At 37.4% G+C, this 23,789-nt stretch overlaps 1 protein-coding gene and 1 long non-coding RNA gene across 4 annotated transcripts in view; one reads left to right on the top strand and one right to left on the bottom strand.

Annotated features, from left to right (window-relative positions):
* Positions 1–23,789, top strand: part of LOC149785018 (uncharacterized) — an 85,799-nt gene that overhangs the window by 17,830 nt on the left and 44,180 nt on the right. Inside the window, exon 2 of the long non-coding RNA XR_016425349.1 lies at positions 11,964–12,066. This is a non-coding gene — a long non-coding RNA (uncharacterized LOC149785018). The remainder of the gene's footprint in view (positions 1–11,963; positions 12,067–23,789) is intronic.
* LOC149785019 (sperm-specific sodium:proton exchanger-like) overlaps positions 1–23,789 on the bottom strand; it is a 196,698-nt gene that overhangs the window by 144,479 nt on the left and 28,430 nt on the right. The gene's annotated exons all lie outside the window — the stretch shown is intronic.

Here is a 23,789-nt window from a genome sequence, read left to right as displayed (position 1 = left end):
ATTCTTCCATCTATTCCAGTAGCGTATGCTGTCCACATGAAAGAGACATACGATAACTTAAGGCAGCTACTGAATTCCATTGAGTATAACAAGTACAGCTGGCACCTCTGTGGTGATTTGAAGGTAGTTGCCCTTTTAATGGGACTGCAGCAAGGATATACAAAATACATGTGTTTCTTATGCGAGTGGGATAGCCAAGCAAGGGAAATGCACTACATGAGGAAGGAATGGACTCACAGGCAGAATGTAGCCATTGGAGAGAAGAATATCCAACACCCAGCTCTGGTTGAGGCTCAGAAAATCTTGCTACCACCCCTTCACATCAAACTAGGTTTGATGAAGAACTTCGTGAAAGCCATTGACCGGACTTTGCCAGCATTCCGATACCTGCATGAAAAATTCCCTCGACTCAGCGAAGCAAAGATTAAAGAGGGAGTTTTTTTGGGTCCTCAGATTCGAGAGCTTTTCAAAGATGACCGGTTCAACAACTTGCTGGAAGGTGACGCGAAACAAGCATGGAATGCTTTTCGCCTAGTTTCTACAAACTTCCTCGGAAATGTTAGGGCAGAAAACTATAAGGAACTAGTAGAAGACATGTTGATGAAGTATAAGAAACTTGGCTGCAATATGTCTCTAAAGATTCACTTCCTTCATTCCCATTTGGATTTCTTTCCTAGCAACTGTGGTATTGTTAGTGATGAACACGGCGAACGTTTTCATCAAGATATCGCAACAATGGAACAAATATACCAGGGAAAATGGTCCACTACAATGCTGGCTGACTACTGCTGGACACTCCTCAGAGATGCTCCCGAACAGCTGTACAAGAGACAGGCGAAGAAATCTAAGATGTAGTCAATGACTTGATTTTTTATAGGTAGGCTATTACAGTTGACCTTTTACTATTGGAATGCATTTCGTTATGTAAACATTAATTTCTTGCAGATTACAAAAAAACTAGAGCCAATTTTGCAATTTGACTGTCATATTCGTGTTCAGCACATAAAAATTGATAAGAATTGACTAATTTTATTTCAGTAACATGACTTTTGTAAAAATTTGTTGTCCAGTGTTGTCAGTCATGGGATTCGATCCTGGACCGCGAGCGTCACAGTCCAATTCGATACGGATTGAGCTATCAAATCTTATTACAAACATATGTTTCGGAAGTTAATATATAGCTACAGCAATTCTGAATTCAAGAAATACGTTTTCACCAAACAAGTTAGATTTATAAAAGCTGGACCACGCCATCTAACTGTTAGATGTTTTCATTCTTCCTATAATATAACTGTTAGATGTTTTCATTCTTCCTATAATATAACTGTTAGATGTTTTCATCCTTCCTATGACTATACGAGATTTTCAATCCTCTCTATGGAGAAATATATATTACGAGATTTCCCACTCGTAAATCTGTATCGTGGTCAAGGGAGTATTTAGTTGTTAATATTACTCGATAAAAAAAAAGTAACCACACATACGCACACAAATACATACGCACACACATACGTATACAAATATATTTTGCTCTGAACAAGGAAAATGCAATTGATTTTTAATTCCAAACACTATATACATGTATTTCTGTAATTGAGTAAATACATGCAGGATCCCTGTACTGTTAACCCGCCACGATCGATACATACTAGACGCTGGATTCTACATTCAGTAAGCTGGCATATAAATGTCGGTTTTCTGTAGTTTGGATGTAATGTATATGCTGTGTTGTTCTAAATGTTTCACGAATAGAACACAAAAATACACGAACTGCATATTTTTGTAAGTTAGAAACCGAAATAATTATGACCATAAAATTACCTCCCTTTCATGAGTCAAAAATAAGTAGTGTATGGGGGAAAATCTGTGACATAAATTAAAAAAATTAATTCGAGGTGGTAATGATAATTATTGATATCGGAAGATAATTTTTTGCTTATATTTTTTCGAGAAAGCGGTTTTATATATATTTTCTGCTACTTTTTGTACTGAATGCGGGGTAATATCAAAATATTTCGCAGCTGAATGCATCGAACGAAATATAATTTCTTCGCCAGTTTCTGTGTTTGTAGCCTTGATCACCCTTCTAGAAACCGTCTTACATCTTCCAGTATTACCACGCGCAGAGTTCACGCTTTGCGTGACAACACGAAGGTTGGATAAGGAGTTGTTTTGAGGATCCCCGTCAAGATGATCAATAACAAGACCATCTTCGATCAATCCGTTATGACACTCATAGGTAAATCTATGACACAGATAATGTTTCTTTCCTCCCTCGTATGTGAACGCTAGATAACCAGAATTAATGACATGACCAACTGGTTTTTTTAACCTGCAGTGTCTGATGATACCATTAATATTTGATTCGTAGTTTGTCACGACAGGATGTGGGATAAATATATTTTGCTCCATATATGATAATATTATTTGTTTAAATTATTGTTTGTCTGAAAACTTAGTTAGATAATCCTCCACGGATTTTATAGCATTTTCACTATTATTATTTTTTTGTCATAATATCTTTTAAGTTCTCTGAACCGTTTCCCCCCGCACTTTCCACATAATTTTGTTTTTCCTCGCACTCCAGTACCACATCGCAGACATGGTATTGGTCCTAAGCTTCCACGGTTAACGCACTGCATGTGTTGTCCGCAGAACTCCCTTTTACAGGATTTATTACAACTAGTCAATGAACCCACCATGAGCCATCTGCATTGAGACATTGTATACATAATATTTTAATTTAAATACTTGTCTGAAATATAGTATGAACGAATTCAATAGATTATCCCGAATAAAGCCCTGGAGCGTGGATAAATTCAACCTCGACAGAATATCTTCTGACTTACCAGTAGGAGATCTGGTTGATCCGAAAAATAAAAGTTTGATTAATAAAATTCACGACGCCAAGAAAGAATTTCACACAGATGGTGCATCTCATGTCTGGTCAACGTTCAAGATTATACGCAACGGCGCCATTAACGCTATGATGAACGACAAACGAGCAGCAATTATCATTAACTACCTCTTTGATATTCATCAAGGTAATCGCAAGTATCTTTTCAGAATAAAATTCGTCGTGTTGACAGAAACAAATGATTGGATTATCCGTGACAAATATGATCCTGTCCATGGTAATAAAAAAACTGTCGTACTAAGTAAAGATTCCAAACCAGGTCTATTGACAGGTATTGACAAACCGTATTATGAACGAGCATATCCTGTGACCGCGGTTATTTATGGAATCTATGTGATAAATGAAAAACCTAGCGTTGATAAACTAGCGCCGATGAAATTTTCAAAAATAAATTGTGTAGCTGAACGAGTAACAGAACATTTTACCGTTTTGACTCGTGGAAACGGTCTAACGGATAAGAGACGTAAAATAATAAACACGTAGGGAGAAATGGTTAAAGATACTGGTGCGTCTATGAAAGTTGTCGCTGAGCTAGGAAAAAGATTAAAATTTCCAATAACCGTAGCGACGATAACTGGAGAAATTTTGTATGAATCAAAATATAGATCAAAAGGAGCTTCGATCGAAATTATTGATCATAACTCACACGCGTGGACTAACGCAGTAACAATATTTCCACGAGATCGAACTGTTAAATGTTATCCCGGAGACATGTTTGATTTTATTAACGAAATAAGTAAAAACGATCCTGTGTCAGTATGGTTATTTCATTCTTGCGTGGAGGAAAATAATCAATTTGATCAGTTTGTGAGGCCAAATGGTGTTATTTATCGAACAAATCATCTTCACGAGAAAATGAAAAATCTTGCACTGCAATACACTGATGACACTGACGAATTATTGACCAACTGCTTTACTGTTCCGTCCGTTGCGGCTCATTTTGCTAGAAAGAAAAATTCGTGGAAACCAACTCGGTTTGATTTTCTCAATGACATAGTATCCAGTTGTGTCGAATATGGACACAGCGGACTATGGAATACTAAATACGATCATAGAGATGTTATTTCAGTTCATATGGTTGCGTGTTATCCGGGAAGTTTTCTTGGATACGGAGATTGTTCTGTGTATTTTGAGCGATTCGGTCATCCCACGCACGAAATGACGCGAGTATCGATAAATGGACCATTACCGGATTTTGATCTGACTGGGTTTGCTCGTATCGAGTCATTCGAAATGTCTAAAGGACTCCATGCAATTTGTTATGTTTGGTTTGGAAAACATTTTTCGGAAAAAATGTGGACACCAATAGTACTGTTACGGTATATGCTTGATTGCACGATGTTAATATCGCTGACGATCAGCGAAGCAATTATATCATATCGAAAACAAACCGAAGTTTGGTTACCACATTCGGATGAAACCGATTCGAAGGATCTTGGTAGAAAAATAATTGGCAAATTTACCCAAGGAGCAGCATATGATCACAGACAACATTGTACAAGGTTGATCATGGACGACGCTGAGTTAGATTTTATAATCGCTGATACAACGAACAAGAACACGTTTGTAAGTCGAGAAACAGCTTTCTTGTCAAATGGAAATAAACTAGGTACAATTGTGAACTACATGGACGGTGAGTCACCTCAGTATACTCATTTAAGATCATCGATGCTCGCGTATGTTTCAATAAATCTATTATCGATGATAAATAAGGTTTCTACGCATGCCGTCAGAGTTGCTACCGATTCGTTTTATATAAGCAAAAAACATTCAATGCTGTTAGAAGGATTAAACATAGGCACTTATGCATCGTGGGGTTCGTGGAGAATAAAAAATGAATATATGCTCGATTATTCCGAATCCGCTGATGTTGCGGTTAAAGATATTTACTGTAAAAAATATCAAACGTTGACGACTTCGTTGTTACCATCGGTATACGATCCAATAACTAGACACAAAACGGTTTATCTAAACGGACCTGGCGGCAGTGGTAAAACCACTCGAGCTATCGAACTATTTCAGAACTCGGATATGATCGTGCTAACACCCACACATAGACTCGCGCGAGAGATGAAACAACGCGGTGTTAATTCCTGTACTTATCACAGCTTTTTTCGATGGAAGGGTGATACATGGACATCTTTAAGGATGGGAGAGAAATACATTCCAAGGATTATAATATGGGATGAAATATGCACTGTACCGCAAGAAACATTAAAAACATTTCTTGATTGGTTGTTGACAAGAAATACTGCTGTGATAATGTGCGGCGATCACGGTCAACCACCACCTGTAGCTGGACCATCTCCACATGATTGGCTAAAGAACTTTGTCGACCACTACGAAGTAGTGGCTGATGATCATAGAGCACTTGATGCAGCATTAAAGGAATTTAAAAAATTAATCAGACTACAACCGAATAAAATACAGTGTGAAATAATGCGCGAGATAATTTCAGAAACACCCATGAAAGACTTTATGCAAACGTGGCGACCAAACGATTTGATAGTTGCAAGTAGAAAGATAGTTCGTGATAAACTTCAACGGGAATTGTTTCAGTTACAACGAGAAAAGTTTCCAACGTTGTCAGTTCCACTATGTTATCGACCAGCAGATACGCGACGGCAAAATATCGACGTTGATATACCAGGAGAGTCAAAGAGGAAACAGAATCTTGTATTGAATGATATTGTTGCCGTCGACGTTGATGTTGTTGAAGATGCTCTACGTGCTGATAAATCCCCGTGGACGCTCGGATACGCGATGACGATTCATTCATCTCAGGGATTAACTATTACTGATACAGTTGTTTGGATCGTTGATGATCACATCGAATGGTCGAACTTGGTTTATCTCGCAGTGTCTCGAGTTAGAAAAATATCTCAATTGAGACGAATCGTCATGGACTCGTCAGTGATCAATGATGATGTTGACGGCGATATAATAAGAAAAAAATTATCCGGTTATAAACAGTGTGATAAAAAAAATAAACGCAATTTTGATCTTGATGTTGATTTTATTAATGCGCTAAAACAACAACAGAATAATCATTGTGCAAGTTGTAATTGTGTAATGTTATGGCGGTATCTGAAAAATGATCCAAGACAATTTACCGTAGATAGAAAAAATAACAATCTTGGTCATACACGAGAAAATATCATGTTGACCTGTCTTGAATGTAATCGACGCAGAGGCGCCAGCGCCTTGGGTGCTAGTTAAGTGATTTTGGTGGTAATTGTGTATCCGTAGGGATCACTTGTAATTGTTCACGCACAAATCCGCGTTGAGGAGCAGCCGAATCTAGTCTGTAGATTGCGGGTCTTCCTGGCGATCTTGTCACGGTGGATATCTTATGCGTGGTAACACTCCAAATAGGATCGGTCGCTCTTTTTTTACCGCCTTCAAGTTCGCCGGGCTCATATAAATATCTAACTGTAACATCACCCAATATTTTTTGTTTTTCAATATCTTTTCGTTGTGTTGGTATATTTTTTTTGGTAATTGCATTAATGGGTTTCATGTTGGTTGTTCGTGTGATCTCATTATTTAATGCAGCTATCACGCTTGGTAATCTTGCCACCCATTCACGAGATCTTTTATCCTGAATCAATTCCTTCGCGTATTGATATCCAAATAACCGCTCAGTGAGTGTTCGATTAAATCGCTCAACAATTGCCTGATCACGATGAATTGCAGTATGCCCTCGTCGTATTTTGGTAATATGTTGTTTCATCAACGATGATACTGGACCAAGAAATTCCTTGCCAGGATCAACCTGTACCAGCTGTGGCCATCGCAGACCACCTTGTGGTCCGGGTCCTCGTTGATAAATTCGTTTAAATGCGTCGGCTACTTCAGCGGCTGTTTTAGTCGTTAACGGTTCTGCTTCTTTATATCTACTTGCAACATCAACAACAGTTAGCGCGTATTTGTACGTTTTTCTACGTACAGTATCATATGGTAAAAATAAAATATCAGCTTGATGAACTTCATTAGGAACACTGACACTGAAATACGCGTACTGAATTTGTTTAGGACGTGGTAGATAAATTTGCCATATTGCCTGCCTGGACAACCACGTTTTAGCGGCAGAATGTTTAACCGCTGCTGCATCAGCGAGTTTACTAATTGCTGATTTACCCTTCCAGTATCCAATTGGTGAATAATAAATCGATTCCATTATATATTACCAGCCCCTAGCGCTAATTTACTTTTCATCGCGGATCTTACTAACCAATTAGCTAATGATTCTCTGATATTTTTATTTTTTATGGAATTTAATGAATGAATTAATTTCACATCTGCAATATGCCTATCTTGTAGATTTTTACTCTTATAAGCTACATCATGAACATGACAAGCTCGATCAATGGCGTTTATTGGTTCCTCGCCTGGTTTTGGTTGATCCTGATTATCAAGCCTGATATCGAGTCGAGTACCAGGACCGCAATAATTATATCCTGGTAGATGTTTTTCTCCGCTGTATTTAGCCCATGGAGCACCTGGAAACTTTGACATCAAATTAGCAATATCACCACCGCGCCTATTAGGTAAAAACGAAAATTTCTTTCTACCGCATACAGAACATTTTCCACCATACGCTATTTTTTTATTTTTTGTTATAACCGTAGCTAAATCAGTGGTTGGAGTTTTAACTTTACAGCGTAAACAATATAAATTCATGTTATGATATATATGGATATAATTGATTTCTCAGCAACTCGGCAGCGAGAGCCAGTTAAGCACCATCCTGCACTACCGAATTCCATCAGAATGATTATCATGGGACCATCTGGATCGGGTAAGACGCAATTATTACTTAATCTGATAATGAGATGGTTGAAATGGGATAAGTTGTATTTGGTAGCACCATCCGCTGATGATCAACGATGTTATGAAGTACTTAAAGATTTTAACGAAAACGCGCGATTACTGGACGAAAATAATGATGTTATAGAGTTTATAACAGATATTGATGAAGCACCGTCCGTTGATGTTTTAAACGGATTTATTAATAATTTAGTTGTATACGACGATGTGATGCTAGATAAACAGTCAAATCCAGGTAGGATTTTTTCCCGTGGTAGACATAAAAATACCGATGTTATTTATGTTACTCAACGATACACACAAATACCAAAAGTGATCAGAGATAACTGTAATATTTTAGTTGTGTTTAATGGCGTAGACACACACACGTTGCGAAATATTCATCAAACCTGGTGCAGCGGTGACATGGATATAATTAAATTCAGAAACTTCTTTTCACGAGCGCAAACTACTCCGCACGGGTTTATAACAATAAATTTGCACGATCCTAGAACAAGATATCGTATTGGACTTGATAAAATATTTGGATAACGGGGGGTGATGATAAAATTAAACTGATATCATTAATATAATGAACAATTGTGCGTGGCTGCGTCAAGGAACCACTAACAAATGTGATAAAAAATGTCGTGGAGAATATTGCAAAAAACATAATTATCTTGTAAAGAAAAACCCTCATGCTGGTCCACGAAGATGTGTTGGATGTAACAACGGCGTTAGAGGATTATATCAGATTTGCAAAAATTGCGGTGGAGATCGATACAGAAGTTTGATGATATATTACAGAAAAAGAAAAAACATAAATCCAAAAATAGAAAAACCACCATCAGAACTTGAATATTACTTGAAACATAAAACAAATTCCCAGGATTCAGATGAAGATTCCCAGGATTCAGATGAAGATTGAGCAGCAGAGGAGGCTCGTCTACAATTATGTTGGGGACAAACAATAATCGTAGACGTGGTATTTGACCTCTATGAAGGGTCACTATTTTTTTTTGTATAACAAGGGTGACCCTTCCCTTAAGTGGTCTGCTCCCCTCCTCTGCTGCTACTGTGCATAACCAACATACTACTAGCATGCCTTACAGTGACACTGTGCATAAACCAAAATACTACTAGCATGCCTTACAGTGACACTGTGCACAACCATTATACTACTAGCATGCCTTACAGTGACACTGTGCATAAACCAAAATACTACCAGCATGCCTTACAGTGACACTGTGCATAAACCAAAACACTACTAGCATGCCTTACAGTGACACTGTGCACAACCATCATACTACTAGCATGCCTTACAGTGACACTGTGCACAACCATCATACTACTAGCATGCCTTACAGTGACACTGTGCATAAACCAAAATACTACCAGCATGCCTTACAGTGACACTGTGCATAAACCAACATAGTACTAGCATGCCTTACATTGACACTGTGCATAAACCAAAATACTACTAGCATACCGTTCAGTGACACTGTGCATAACCAACATACTACTAGCATGCCTTACATTGATACTGTCCATAACCAACATACTACTTCATACCGTACAGACAGTGGGGCCCCGAGTGGCCGAGTGGTCTAAAGCGCTCACCGTTATGGATCACTGCCATCTCACCTCTGTCTGCGTGGGTTTGAGTCTAAGATCAGGCCAATGTGGGTATGTGAAGAAGCTTGCCAGTAGCGTCTCGTGTGTCGGTGATTTTTCCGAGGTTTTCACGGATTCTTCCTCCACCATTAATACTGGCCGCTATGTATATCCTATCTTGTGCTGAAAATGGCGCTAAACCCTACAAAAACAAACAAAGCAAACAATCATACTGTACAGGGACACTGTACATAAACTAAAATAATACCGTATACCATACAGTATGACACTGCATAAACTAACATAAAACCGTATACCTTACAGTGACACTGTGAATAAACCAATATACTGCTTCATACCGTACAGTGACACTGTGCATTGTTATGTATAATATATTTAACTTATATTTCATTTAATTTAATTATTTGTAAGTTTTAAAATCTTTTTATTTTAATTTCATTACATGTCAAAGTAATGTCATCTTGCTTACTTGATTTGGCATATTTTTTTTCTTCTTCGGAAAATTCAGTTTGACCTGACTCTTTTCATAAACACCCAATAATAGAAACACCTTTTCTATTTTATACTTAGTTCCCGACCTTCATTCAGAAATCACTGAGACAAGTAAATGTCTTTCTATTTTTATTTTATTCTCGGAGTAAACTGATTGGTTTTTATCAAGGTCATACTGGGAGTACGTAATTTTAGATAGAAGCAGCCTCTATTTCGCAATTCTGTGTTTTCCGAAATTGCGCAGTAGTTAGATTTAATGGTGATGTTTAGAGAGATAATTCTCAGTTTGGGCTTTTACCTTGGACACTGGAAAGTGTTTCATTGTGACCAGTTTGGAGTTACATTTTAATTTTTGGGGCCCCGATTGGCCGAGTGGTCTAAAGCGCTCTCCGTTACGGATCACTGCCATCTCACATCTGTCTGCGTGGGTTCGAGTCTCGGATTCAGTCAATGTGAGTATGTGAGAAAGCTTGCCAGTAGCTTCTGGTGGGTCGGTGGTTCTTTCCGGGGTTTTCCCGGGTTCTTCCTCTAGCACTAATACTGGCCGCCATGTAATGCCTATCTTGTGCTGAAAAATAGCGTTAAACCCTGCTACAACAACAACAACAACAACATTTTAATCTTATTCAAATTATTTTGATTCTAACAGATTAATTATTTTCCTGGAAATATTTGAGTGCTCATACAGAATTCTTGGAAAAAAACATATCTTTAAATTTTATTCGGAATTCAAACACCAGAATATTATTTTATGTGGTTCACAAAAAACTATAAACACATCGGCGCTACACCGACTACAGTATACGTCATCCCCTTCCATTTTGGATTTTTCATCGGGACTCGAACTTGAATTCATTAGAAACATTTCATTACTAGGACTTCTAAAATTGAATTCGTGGATTATTCTTGGATTATTTCTGGATTTTATTTCTTAAAACCGTAAGTTTATATTTGTCCATTTTTCCATAGTTTTTCCAGGGCAATACATTATTTGTTAAATTTTCAAAGTTTGTTGTTTTCACTCTTTCTTTTGTTATTGTTTATTAGAACCTAAACACGTAACATAAGAGCATAACCAACATGCTACTACAAACCTTACAGTGACACTGTATATAAACTAACATAATACCGTATACTTTACAGTGACACTGTGCATAAACCAGCATGCTACTAGCGTGCCTTACAGTGACAATGTGCATAAACCAACATACTAGCATGCTTTACAATGATACTGTGCATAAACTAACATACTATTAAATATGACTTACATTAACACTGTGCATCAACTGACATAGTACTTGCATGCCTTACAGTGACACTGGGCATCAACTGACATATTACTGGCATGCATTAGAGTGACACTGTGCATCAACTGACATACTACTGGCATGCCTTACAGTGACACTGTGCATCAAATGAGATAGTACTTGCATGCCTTACAGTGATACTGGGCATCAACTGACATACTACTGACATGCCTTACAGTGACACTGTGCATCAACTGACATAGTGCCTGCATGCCATACCATGACACTGTGTATCAACTGACATACTACTGGCATGCCTTAGAGTGACATTAAGCATCAACTGACAAACTACTGGCATGCCTTACAGTGACAATGTGCATCAAATGACATAGTACTTGCATGCCTTACAGTGACGCTGGGCATCAACTGACATACTACTGACATGCCTTACAGTGACACTGTGCATCAAGTGACATACTACTGGCATGCCTTACAGTGACACTGTGCATCAACTGACATACTACTGGCATGCCTTACAGTGACACTGTGCATCAACTGACATACTACTGGCATGCCTTACAGCGACACCGTGCATAAACCATCAGTTTTGATCACAATCATATACAGGAAAAAATGATAGTAATATGCAGTCCATTGACATCCCGACATCTTCAACTCGTAGTGACATAAATGTGAACCTCTTCCATATATGACTTTGTCGTCGTTGTTAATTATATGGTTGTAGTACTGTGGCGACGATGACTGTGCAATAAATATCATTGCCCAAATGATGACCGTTCAGATTATCTCTTTTCACAATGAGTTCACGGTCTTAACGTTAATAACATTCATCTGTTTCACAGAAAGATGACTTGGTAAACCTTTTGTGCGGTTAACTTAAAACCAGATGAACATCGACGATGGGTCATCGCAGATCCATTGTGGTTTCAACGAGACTACAAAAGGGTGAGTAAAATCTACAATGTTATGATTATCTTTTCGTGATACTCTTTTATTTTGAGATGCAAAAATGATTTCGTGAAAAATTCAAGAAGAGTATTTGAAAGAGAAAAATAGGTAACGACGAGCATTTAAATTTGTGGGGAAGCGCAGTAGAGTACTGACAAGAACATAGTAGACACTTATTAAATTACTAAATTTTAAGACATAGCCGTATAGATAACTATTAAATTTTCAATATAATAATACTTAACAAGGTTTTGCTGTGCACAAATTAGTTGAATATATTACGGCACATCAGCATCGTCAGTTAATCAAGTGCGGAGGCAATTGGTGCGAAGTCTTTCCAAAGCACGTGCCATTGCTGTCGACCCAGGACGACTCGTACGGTCCTGAGACAAGCACGCAGTGGAGTTCAGGGTGGGTGGGGGTAGCGACAAGCCTAATGGGGGCCCAACGTTCCCATCAAAGAAACATTTTAGTGTGTGTGTGTGTGTGTGTGTGTGTGTGTGTGTGTGTAATTTGGATTTTTAACGTAGCTTTAACACTTGTTCAGTCATATCGCTACGATGTCTGCAGTGTGACACGTGATAGTGATCTTGCACTGGGGCATCATGTTGCAGACATGTAGCATGATGTCCCACCCAGTCACATTATCCTGACACCAGGCCGACCAGTACTAACACTAACCTCTTAATGCTGAGCGCCATGCGAGGTAGCTGTTAGTACCATTTTTTTGCAAGTCTTTGGTATGACTCGGCCGGGGATCGAACCCACGACCTTCTCCATCTGAGGCGGACGCTCTAACCACTTTTATTTGGAGGAGTCTTCAGAATTGTTTTGCGGTAGGGTGGGAGCAGATTTTCTTACCATGCCACTGCCGGCAAGCTATCCTGTCTCCATTTGTCACCTCTTACGACAAAACAGGAGAACGTTTTATGAAAAACATGAAGAATCTATTTTCACTAAAATTATGAATATTTATTTATTTTAACTTCAAACTGCGTTTTAAGTTTGTACATTAATGATACTATGTTAAAATACATTACGTATCGTTTCTTTATCATCTTCCCTGTGGGGAAGTTGGAAGGTTGGGGGAGGTAAATGAAGAGGTCGAGACTGAGCTGGTACAGCATTTCCACAGGGGTTAAATTGACGAGCCTGAATTTCCCTATGATATTACCTGGGCGGGATTGGGCCAGGTTGGGGCAGAAATGCCCTATCAGTGTGTCTCAGAAATCTACATAAACGCAAAACGTAACCAGACAGGCAAACAGTGACTAACACGACGTGCTCCAACTACTCTCGCCGACGCAGATAGAGAAAGAATTTCTATCACTTAGATCTGATACGTGCAAATGCAGTATTTCAGTGAAATATCACACGTACACAACCAGACTGAACGGTCCAGACCTCCCAGGCGATTTACTATGTGTCGCTAAATTTTTAGCTGATTCATTTTTCTCCACCAGCCTCTGTGACCTAGTCCGTGTGACATCTCTTGGGAAAGACCTCTTTACCTTTGTTTTTAGCCATCGAAGACCGCATTCTTGAAGTTTGATACATTAATTTTGCATTGTTCGCGCTGTCCGATGATGAAATACAGGCGATACAAGTTTCGGTTATTTGTCTCAAGATAAACACAAAAAGACCCGCATTTCACCTCTAAACATATGTTGGCCTACATCCGTAAAACTTAATAGCTGACCACTACATGTTTGCCCCCCCCCCCGAAAATAATTTTGCGGACGCCCCTAATGGTGTTGGGCGTGAAAATGGTACTGTAAAATCAGAAATGTTCGCGGAGATCAAATTTCGTTGTTGGTAGTAAACGGAAAACTGAATGATGATAAATGTTTATGGGATCATATCTTTGATCTTTACACAGATACAAACTTTTTGTCGTGTTTTTGCATTGACCCCAATTAGCTGTACTATCAGATTTTGTTGCTAAAATTTGCGATTTACTTCGATGTTGTTGGCATAGTTACCAGTGCAACTACTACTTTACTGCAGTACAGTTTTGAACACTTGTTACATTTGTAAGAATCATGAGGTAGATTTTTTTAAATATAGAAATGATTTATGTCACTTCCGGTCAAATCGTTTGCTCTTTAACGTACTCTACATTTTGTAGCAAAGATACGAGGTGCGTTTAGGTCATGGAGGGGGTGGGTAGATTAAGGGTTAATAACTAAAATATCACATGCCTAATCCAAAAAGGGGAAAAATTAACAAAACAACGAAATTAACCGGAAAACAAGAAATAATAAAGAACCCATAATGAACGAATTCTAATACGAAAGTAAACGTCAATGAAGCGAAAAAGACCTTAAAAAATGGACATAAAATAGTAATTATTTTTATGTTTGAAAAAGAAAATATCAGGTACAACCTAACATCATCTTTATGGGAGTGTTTTTATGAAGTGTTGTGAAATATTAAGGTAATTTAGTTCACTAAAAAGTTCCCCACGTAACAAAGTAGCCAGTTTTGTAAAGTGAGAAGGCTGTGAACTTGTGAATAATTTTACACAGAAAAGTGTTGTCTTCCAAATGCCTCTGGTCGAAAAGAGTGAAAGGCAGATTCACGCGGTATTACTGGTATACTGATTTGTAGTACGTATATAACTAGCAGTTGTTTTCTGTACTACTTTATCAATGTACGGGTATTTCGGTAGTTTCCGTCATTAAGGAACATACGGAAATTACTGAGTAATCTTGCTAGGAATTTGATGATATAAAAACACTTTGTCCTTTTTCATGACAAAGTAATTAAAAAAATTATTACCTTCTTGCAAAATAACTGAATATGTCGCTAATTAATTTCAAATATTACAAACATAATCGTTATTTATGAACCTTTAATCACATGTTTGAAACGTGTCAGATGTGCCAACATAGCGGTCGAAAGACATACAAATGATATTCGGACCAAATCAAACATTTGGAAAAAGATTAAGGTAAAATTACTAGCGTATGCTAATATGTTAAGTTCATGTATTCCTTTGTAAGACACAAAATCATCCTATGATTTTTTAGCAGCGCAGTTGTTTTCTGTCTGAATTTACTAATTTCTCTTGTCAACTAAAGAGCTTCTCGTTTGTCAAGTCAATGTTTGTTATATTTATTGACTGTCACTGAAAAAGATCTTGCCGCGGGTGTTAGAATCCCACTCAAAGTTTCCCTACCTATCTTTATTTTTCAACAAGCTTTGTAAGGTCAGCGTAGTGTCGTTTACAGGGTGTCATATGTAGTGTCACATGTAGTGTCAACTTGTTCATCCCTCCTTAGTTTCAGTTTTTAGGTGACACTTATAAAACAATTAACTTATACATTACAAATTCATTGAATATAGGGCACTGATCATTTAATTTTCGGGGAGGGGGTCTGCGATTTTCTTTCGAACCGAGATATTATATTTTCTTTTATCTCAAGATAATTAAAATTTCAAATATTATAATAGATATAACATGTTGTTAATTTGCAATAATCAAAGCAAGATATTTTCCCAAGCTATTTTAGAGCCGCAAATGTACCCACCCACCCATCACCAAAAATCCCGGGCCCCTGCCCCAGAAAAATAAACTGTTGATTCTTAATAGAATTGTGATATGCCTTTGTTCTTATCACGATATGTTCAAATATAACGTAGAAACCACAGTATAAAAATTTTCGTGGTACCCAGCTATTGTCAAAGGTACAAAAGCTTTAAACAGATGTTCATGGTTGTAAATATAATCGTAGGAGTCAAAGTATGGTGTGTGTGTGTGTGTGTGTGTGTGTGATTTGGATTTTTTAACGTAGCTTTAACAATTTTTCAGTCATATTGCTACGATGTCTGCAGTGTGGCAGTTTATAGTGATGTCTAGCGCTGGGGCATCGTGCCGCAGACATGTAGCATGATGTCCCACCCAGTCACATTATCCTGACACCAGGCCGACCAGTCCTAATACTAACCTCTTAATGCTGAGCGCCAAGCAAGGTAACTGTTAGTACCATTTTTGTCTTTGGTATGACTCGGCAGGGAATTGAACCCACGACCTCCCGCATCCGAGGCGGACACTCTAACCACTAGGCCACCGGAGCGGTCAGGAGTCAAAACAAGAATCTAAGAAGTCAAAGTAAGTAAGAAAGAAAAGAACTGTATTAGAGGATGTACGGTAGTTTTCTATTAGAAAGAACTGTATTAGAGGATGTACGGTAGTTTTCTATTAGAAAAACTGTATTAGAGTAGGTACGGTAGTTTTCTATTAGAAAAGAACTGTATTGAGGATGTACGGAAGTTTTCTATTAGAAAGAAATGTATTAGAGGAGGTACGGTAGTTTTCTATTAGAAAGAACTGTATTAGAGGAGGTACGGTAGTTTTCTATTAGAAAAGAACTGTATTAGAAGAGGTACGGTAGTTTTCTATTAGAAAAGACCTATATTTTTGTCGTAAAAGTTTAAGAAAATTGAGGTATCTCTTAAAGCCGGTTTTAAGCCACCAGCCACCTGGTAGAGGAATGCATTTAAATTATTACTGGCAAACATTATACATTGCCATAGTATGTCTAAATTACGGTTATAGAATGGATATTTTTTTTTATAAAACAATAATCTAAATTAAATCCTATGCAGTACAAATATATCAACGTAGGAATAGAATATTCTCGTTTAAAGTTGCAATCGTGATTAAAATTCCGACAATGTCACACACTCAGCAACAATAATTCATCATCTTCGATTTGCACTACACATTCAATGACCATTGACAATGCAATCTGACGCTCTTTAAAATCACGAATACAGCATGATATGGCACAACCGTTACCTTCCAGAAGCACTACCTTACTGTCGTGCAGAAAATTGTACTACTACTACTAATAATAACAACGAAATACGTCAGTGACCACAAACACGTGATGTATATGTAAAGAATGGTGTTTCTACAGATAGTTACAAGAGTATCGTGACAAGGGAACACTTCTCAGTACGTCATATACATTCGCTTTTCCGGATTTCTCTCTATCTTTTTCATATACCATTGAATGACTGATCATACCTAATTTCGTCTGTAAAAGGTTACAATTATTCACGACAATAGAAAACTATGTACATATGCACACACACAGATATATATATATATATATATATATGTATATATATATATATATATATATATATATATATATATATATATATATATATATATATATATATATATATATATACATACATACGTACATACATACATACAGCTGTCATACAACAAAAATTTGCGGATTTGACAAGAAGACGTTGGCCTTTAATTTTTTTAGATATGATAATTTACTACTTATTATTGCTGTTATGTTTGGATATGTTGGTTGATAGTAGGGCATACATTTTATTGTAGAATGAAGAATTTCGTCTATAAAAGGTTACAATTATTCCCAACAATAGAAAACTATGTATGTATGTATGTATGTATGTATGTATGTTGTATGTATGTATGTATGTATGTATGTATGTATGTATGTTGTATGTATGTATGTATGTATGTATGTATGTATGTACATTTAACAATATATCAGTACAATTATGACCAAATGGTACCAGTTAGAAGAAAATTTATAATGTATGTACGTGTGTATGTGTGTGCATGTATGTATGTATGTATTATGTATGTGTTTGTGTCTGTCTGTGTGCCTGTCTGCCTGTCGGTATGTGCGTGCGTGCGTGTATATGTATGTATGTATGTATGTATGTATGTATGTAATGGCGTTTAACGGCATCTCAGCAGAATAATGGCCATATGGCGCCATTAAAAGTAAAGTTCTAAAAGTTTAAAAATGAAGAAGTAAATCAATCTTTTTTTATAAGGTTAAAGCTTTCCAATTATATGTGAACATTATTAAGTTCAACATGTTCAAGAATTCCAAAATGAATATGAAAATTAAGTTCAACAAGTTAATGCATTCCAGATAAATGTAAACATTATTAAATACAACAAAATAATATAAAAGGCGTGAACATTCTTCTCAATAATGGATCATGAACTCTCTCTCTCTCTCTCTCTCTCTCTGCATGCCTGTATGGGGACCGATGTGGATATGTGAGAAAGCTTGCCAGTAGCTTCACGTGGGTTGGGGTTTCTTACCGGAAGTTTCCCGGGCTCTTCCTCCATGTGTTATACTGGCTGCCATGTATAATCCTATCATGTGCTGAAAAAATGGCGTTAAACCCAAAGCAACAATATGGGTAGCATATAATTCATCATCTCTGTACTACTGAGTCTCTAGTTACCCAAGCATATTTTAAAATTTCTATAAACTCAGATAGTGACATCCATAATGCCCCACTTAAAAATAAATAGAAGTTTATTTAATATACGCTAGACATACTTCAGCAAGTAGATACCTTTCAGTTTCCATCTCTGTTGGTCACTCCATTTCTATATAATCAAATTTAGAATGATACTATATCAACATAATAATTAAAAAGATATTTGCTAGCCAAGATTCCGAAATGTTCACCCATCGATACCCTGGCGGATCGATTCGATATTTCAGTGCTTTCCACTAATAATAATAATAATAATAATAATAATAATAATAATAATAATAATAAACATGAGGACTTTGTATAGTGCCTAATCTTTAGAAGCTCTAAGCGCTTTACAACATTAGACAACACCTACACGATAAAAAACATATAATAATATTATTACAAAAACAAACACCATGAAATTAGAAAAAAATTAAAAAATAAAAAACATGCTGAGAATATTTCAGGTAGGAAACATTATTAGGTCTTTAAGTTTGTTCTTGCAGCGAAATAAGTGATTTTTAAGAGCCCTCTTGAATGTGATCACTGTGTCTTTGTGTCTAAGTTCAGTGGGCAATTCATTCCACGTTGCTGAGCCCTGGTATGCAAAAGAACGCTGTCCATATGACTTTATTTTCATAGTGGGAGTAATGAGTATACGATTGTCAGAAGAGGAGCGTAAGTATCTTGCTGGTGAGTACACATGGGTGAGATCGGATAGGTATGTTGGACTAGAGTCCGACAGTGAAACGTAGCACAGAGAACAGATTTTGTGTTTGATTCTGGATCGAATGGATAGCCAGTGTAGGGTACAGAGCAGCGGGGAGGTGTGCTCTGATCGTGGTACTCAAAGTATGATCCGAGCAGCTGTGTTTTGAACTTTTTTGAAGTTTCTGGAGTAGATATTGAGATGAACCAGACAGAATTGAGTTACAATAGTCCAGTCTTGAAAGTACAAATGAACACACGTGTTTTTGTGGCATCAACTGAAAGATATTTGCGAGTTGAGCTGATACATCTCAGCTCAAGATATGCAGCCTTGCATATGTTCATGACATGTTGGTGCAATGTGAGAGTACTGTCCAGAGTAACACCTAGGTTTCGTACTGATTGTGTGAATTTAATGTTTGCGTTGCTGATATTTATTGTTTGAGGTAAAGGATGTGAATGAGAAAGTCTTTGTGTTGTGATCAGAATGGCCTCAGTTTTATCATCATTCATCTGCAGCTTGTTACATGTCATCCATGATTTCACATCCGAAATGCACCTCTCTACACCTTGGATGGTAGCATCAACTTCAGTTGGGTGGCTAGATTTGTATATTTGGGTGTCATCAGCGTACAATTGGTGAGACACTAGATGATGATCTATGACACTTGAGAGCGACTGAGTGTACAGAATGAAGAGAACAGGTCCAAGAACAGACCCCTGTGGAACACCACAACATAGATCAACTGGGCTGGAGTGTATTCCATTTGCAGATACAATTTGTGTCCTGTTGACCAAGTAGGACTTGAACCACAGTAAAGCTGTATCATGAATGCCAAATACATGCCGGAGACGGTGAAGTAATATATCATGGTCTATTGTGTCAAATGCTGCAGACAAATCAAGGAGGGTGAGGACTGTAATCTTTCCGCTATCCAACGCAGAGAGAATGTCATTAACTACTTTTAGAAGAGTAGTTTCAGAACTGTGGCAAGGGCGATATGCAGATTGTACATTGCTAAAAAGACTGTTTGAATTTAGATGAGATACAAACTGGGATAGAACAACCTTTTCTAAGATTTTTGATATGAATGTGAGATTAGAAACTGGGCGGTAGTGACATCTATTCACGAGTATCAAATACCCAATAATCAATAGAATCGCGTGTAATAACGGTGCAGTGTACAGCTTCCGAAAATGTTGGAGGGGGCGCTCTATTGATATGAACTATTTTGGGACTGACGGGTGTAAGGTGAAGTATTTTTGCATTTGCAACATGAACAATTGAGAGAACGTTGGCATAACTCTGTTACTTTCATGTTCTGTGGCTGAAATTTTATTGGAAACTGAATGATCTAAGCACACAGCTAACCAAAATGACTGCTCTAAAGTGCCCCCTAAATATCAGCATGAATTAGTCTAAAGTACACTATTTATTTTCATTAAAACTGGAAAATGAATTTTGCCAGACTAGACAATACCAGCTTCTGAAAGTGCAATGAATGAATTACCAAATATATCAAATGTACAAATTTGATGGCTCTTTTTACCGATATATAGATGATGTCCAAGAAGTGAAAATGACCAACCGGGAGCTAGCATATTTTATAGATATTTGCACATCTGAAGTAAGGTCAAGCTGTAAACTAGTGGTGCAGCGTTATACCGGTATATTGCGGTCCAATTTATTTCAAAAGCCATAGTCTTTTTTTCTCGTAGATAGACGCTTACCACGAGAATGTAAGAGAATGTAAAACGCGATGAACAGTACCACCATTAATGGGTATTCGGGCAAAGTGGGGGGGGGGGCAAGTCAAGAGCAGGGAATATTTTAACAGTTAAAAATAATAATTTATAGACTTCATTTTACCCCATATATTTTAGTCCTGTTCCTAATGACACTAAATGAACAGCACTCAATCCAGACTTCACTTATGTCCTGTTCCTAATGACATTAAAAGAACAGTACTCAATCCAGACTTCACTTATGTCCTGTTCCTAATGACACTAAATGAACAATACTCAATCTAGACTTCACTTATGTCCTGTTCCTAATGACACTAAATGAACAACACTCAATCCAGACTTCACTTATGTCCTGTTCGTAATGACATTAAAAGAACAGTACTCACTCCAGACTTCACTTATGTCCTGTTCCTAATGACACTAAATGAACAACACTCAATCCAGACTTCACTTGTGTCCTGTTCATAATGACATTAAAAGAACAGTACTCAGTCCAGACTTCACTTATGTCCTGTTCCTGATGACACTAAATGAACAACACTCAATCCAGACTTCACTTATGTCCTGTTCGTAATGACATTAAAAGAACAGTACTCAATCCAGACTTCACAGAGTGAAGCATGAGGTTGACTTGTTCAGGAATGAATCCCAATGGTGGATGGGGACCTTTGAAATGGTGAAAAACTCAGTAGTACAAGTTTCCACACGTTGCACAAATAGCCCGGAAAAGGCTATGCATTCTGCAACACCAATGCCGTCGGTTGGAGTCTTTATTATAGCTGGAGACATTGTTACCGGGCTGCTTTGAGTTCAGGCGTTGATATGTTAAGTTTCCTTACGAATAATATGCGTTACTTAACGTCTTGCTGAATAATTAAAAGTGATGTTTCAAATGATTTGAGACATTTGAAACAATGCTTCTGTGAAGTTTAAATTCAAACACAGACTAGAAATGGCAGAGATTTTTATTTGCTGCGAATTTTACTGTTTTTACGTGTTTGCAGACTTGTTTCATTGTTGATGTTAATTCTATATTTTCCTAATTAACACTTGAAGCCTTACAAAGTAACTCACTTAGAGATATTGTATTTTTCAAGTAGTAAATATTACAGTGATTATTTTTTTTCCTTCAGTGTTACTGCATTGCAAAACGTATTCCAATATGTGTTTGTTATATCTCAGTACGGTTTGGGGCGTACCACTGTACCCAGTGTAAACTTTATAACTCATATTACACACATCGGTCATAGGCCAAATTAAAGGGAATTAAAAGTTGTTTTTTAAATAACAATACCTAAGATGCACAAGTTTCTTTTTAAAAAAATAGCCATTATAACCAGTGAGGAAAACCTGGACATGTTATTTTTCTTTTAAAACTTTACCCTTTGTAACATTCGAAACTGTTGAGCGGCACCGGAGGCAGCATACAGTTCGCCCTTTTGTTGAAAGTGAAAAAGATAACTGTAAGAGCGATTTTGATTGGATACATCACAGACCCGAAACACTTAAATATCGGATCGATCCTCCAAGGTGTAAAGACGTTAACATAACGGAACCTAATGTGCGGTCTATATTTAGTGATCAGGAAGCAAACATATTGTGTGACCTGCAGAGATCTATAGCTTAATTACTTATGTTCATGTTAATTCATCCGTGAGTGCGGTGAGAAGTAATAATTCCAGGACATACAAAAGTCCACGATCTCTGCAAGTCTCACATGTTCATAAATTCTTAGTTTACATATACATGCCGGCAAACACAGTTCCGAGTTCAGAGCTCTAATACAGTTCTTTCTAATAGAAAACTTCCGTACATCCAATAAGCAACCGGCTTGGACGGCACCCGTCTGCGATTTGACGTCACAGTCTCAGACTATGAAAAGGGTTGTTTGTTTCCTTTATCTAAATGAAAAGTCAAAGCTGGAGGGTGTAAATTAAATATGGAAATAGCAGGTAATTGTAACTGTAAAATGTTGATTAGTTACATATGTTTATATTCCCTCTACTTGGATTGGTCTCAGAATTTCCTGTTAAAATTATCCGATTCCATTAAGAAAGAGACTAAGAGAATGACCCTTGAGATGAAGTATTTAAATTATTCCCTATCTAAACCCCCATCCTGTAAAATTAGATTAGTATTATGCGACAAATCAAAGACTTGACAGATAATTAGCTGAACATCATACCCCTCCCCCAGCCCCAGCCTTCCAACAAAGAGTGCAATGACACAGAACATCATTCTGTCCTCGTGTCTGCAAATGAACTTTTCATGTGTCCACTGCATGGTGTTTAACTCAGTTCGAGGTATTATTACTTAAACAGTAATATCGCCAGAGGATGTTTTACGAAGTTGAGTTATTGGCCCTGCTCGGTATGAGTGACATCAAGGTAACTATAAATTTCTTAGTTCTGCACCCCTTCCCGTCTTTACCATTTCAAAGAAATATTAGGCTGTGACTTGACCTCGTGTCAAATTACAGTTTGCGGGCTCGGCTTGAGGCCAACAATCATTGAAAATAGATCTAGAGCGTTGCTTCCATCATTTTGTGTCGGTTTTTGTCGTATGAACTAGGAGAGGTACATTCATGTTAGATTCTCGTATTCTGCGCTCCAAGTTCTTTCTGATTCTCAAGATCACATGGAAGTCAAACATTACAATATATCCACATGGGTGCCCGCCCACCCCACCCCCATCGATTTCATTTATTTATATACTTTGATACCAAATGACCAAATTTACTTCGCCCATCAAGTAATGCGTCGGTTAAAACTAAATTACTTACCAGACGACGTGAACTGCTCAGGGCAATCAATATATGAGAGAGAGAGAGAGAGAGAGAGAGAGAGAGAGAGAGAGAGACTTTATATTACATACTGCTAGAGAGAATGTTGGGTTTTGAGGTAATGCGTTTTATATGCAAAACATTGACCATATGTTTTCAGAATGTTACATATTTTTTACCTTTATCTTTTATTTTACATACACTT

This window comes from Sinohyriopsis cumingii, chromosome 13, assembly GCF_028554795.1.
Source record: "Sinohyriopsis cumingii isolate HCF-2022 chromosome 13, ASM2855479v2, whole genome shotgun sequence".
Taxonomy (NCBI): domain Eukaryota; kingdom Metazoa; phylum Mollusca; class Bivalvia; order Unionida; family Unionidae; genus Sinohyriopsis; species Sinohyriopsis cumingii.
This window is presented reverse-complemented; position numbering and strand designations above follow the sequence as displayed.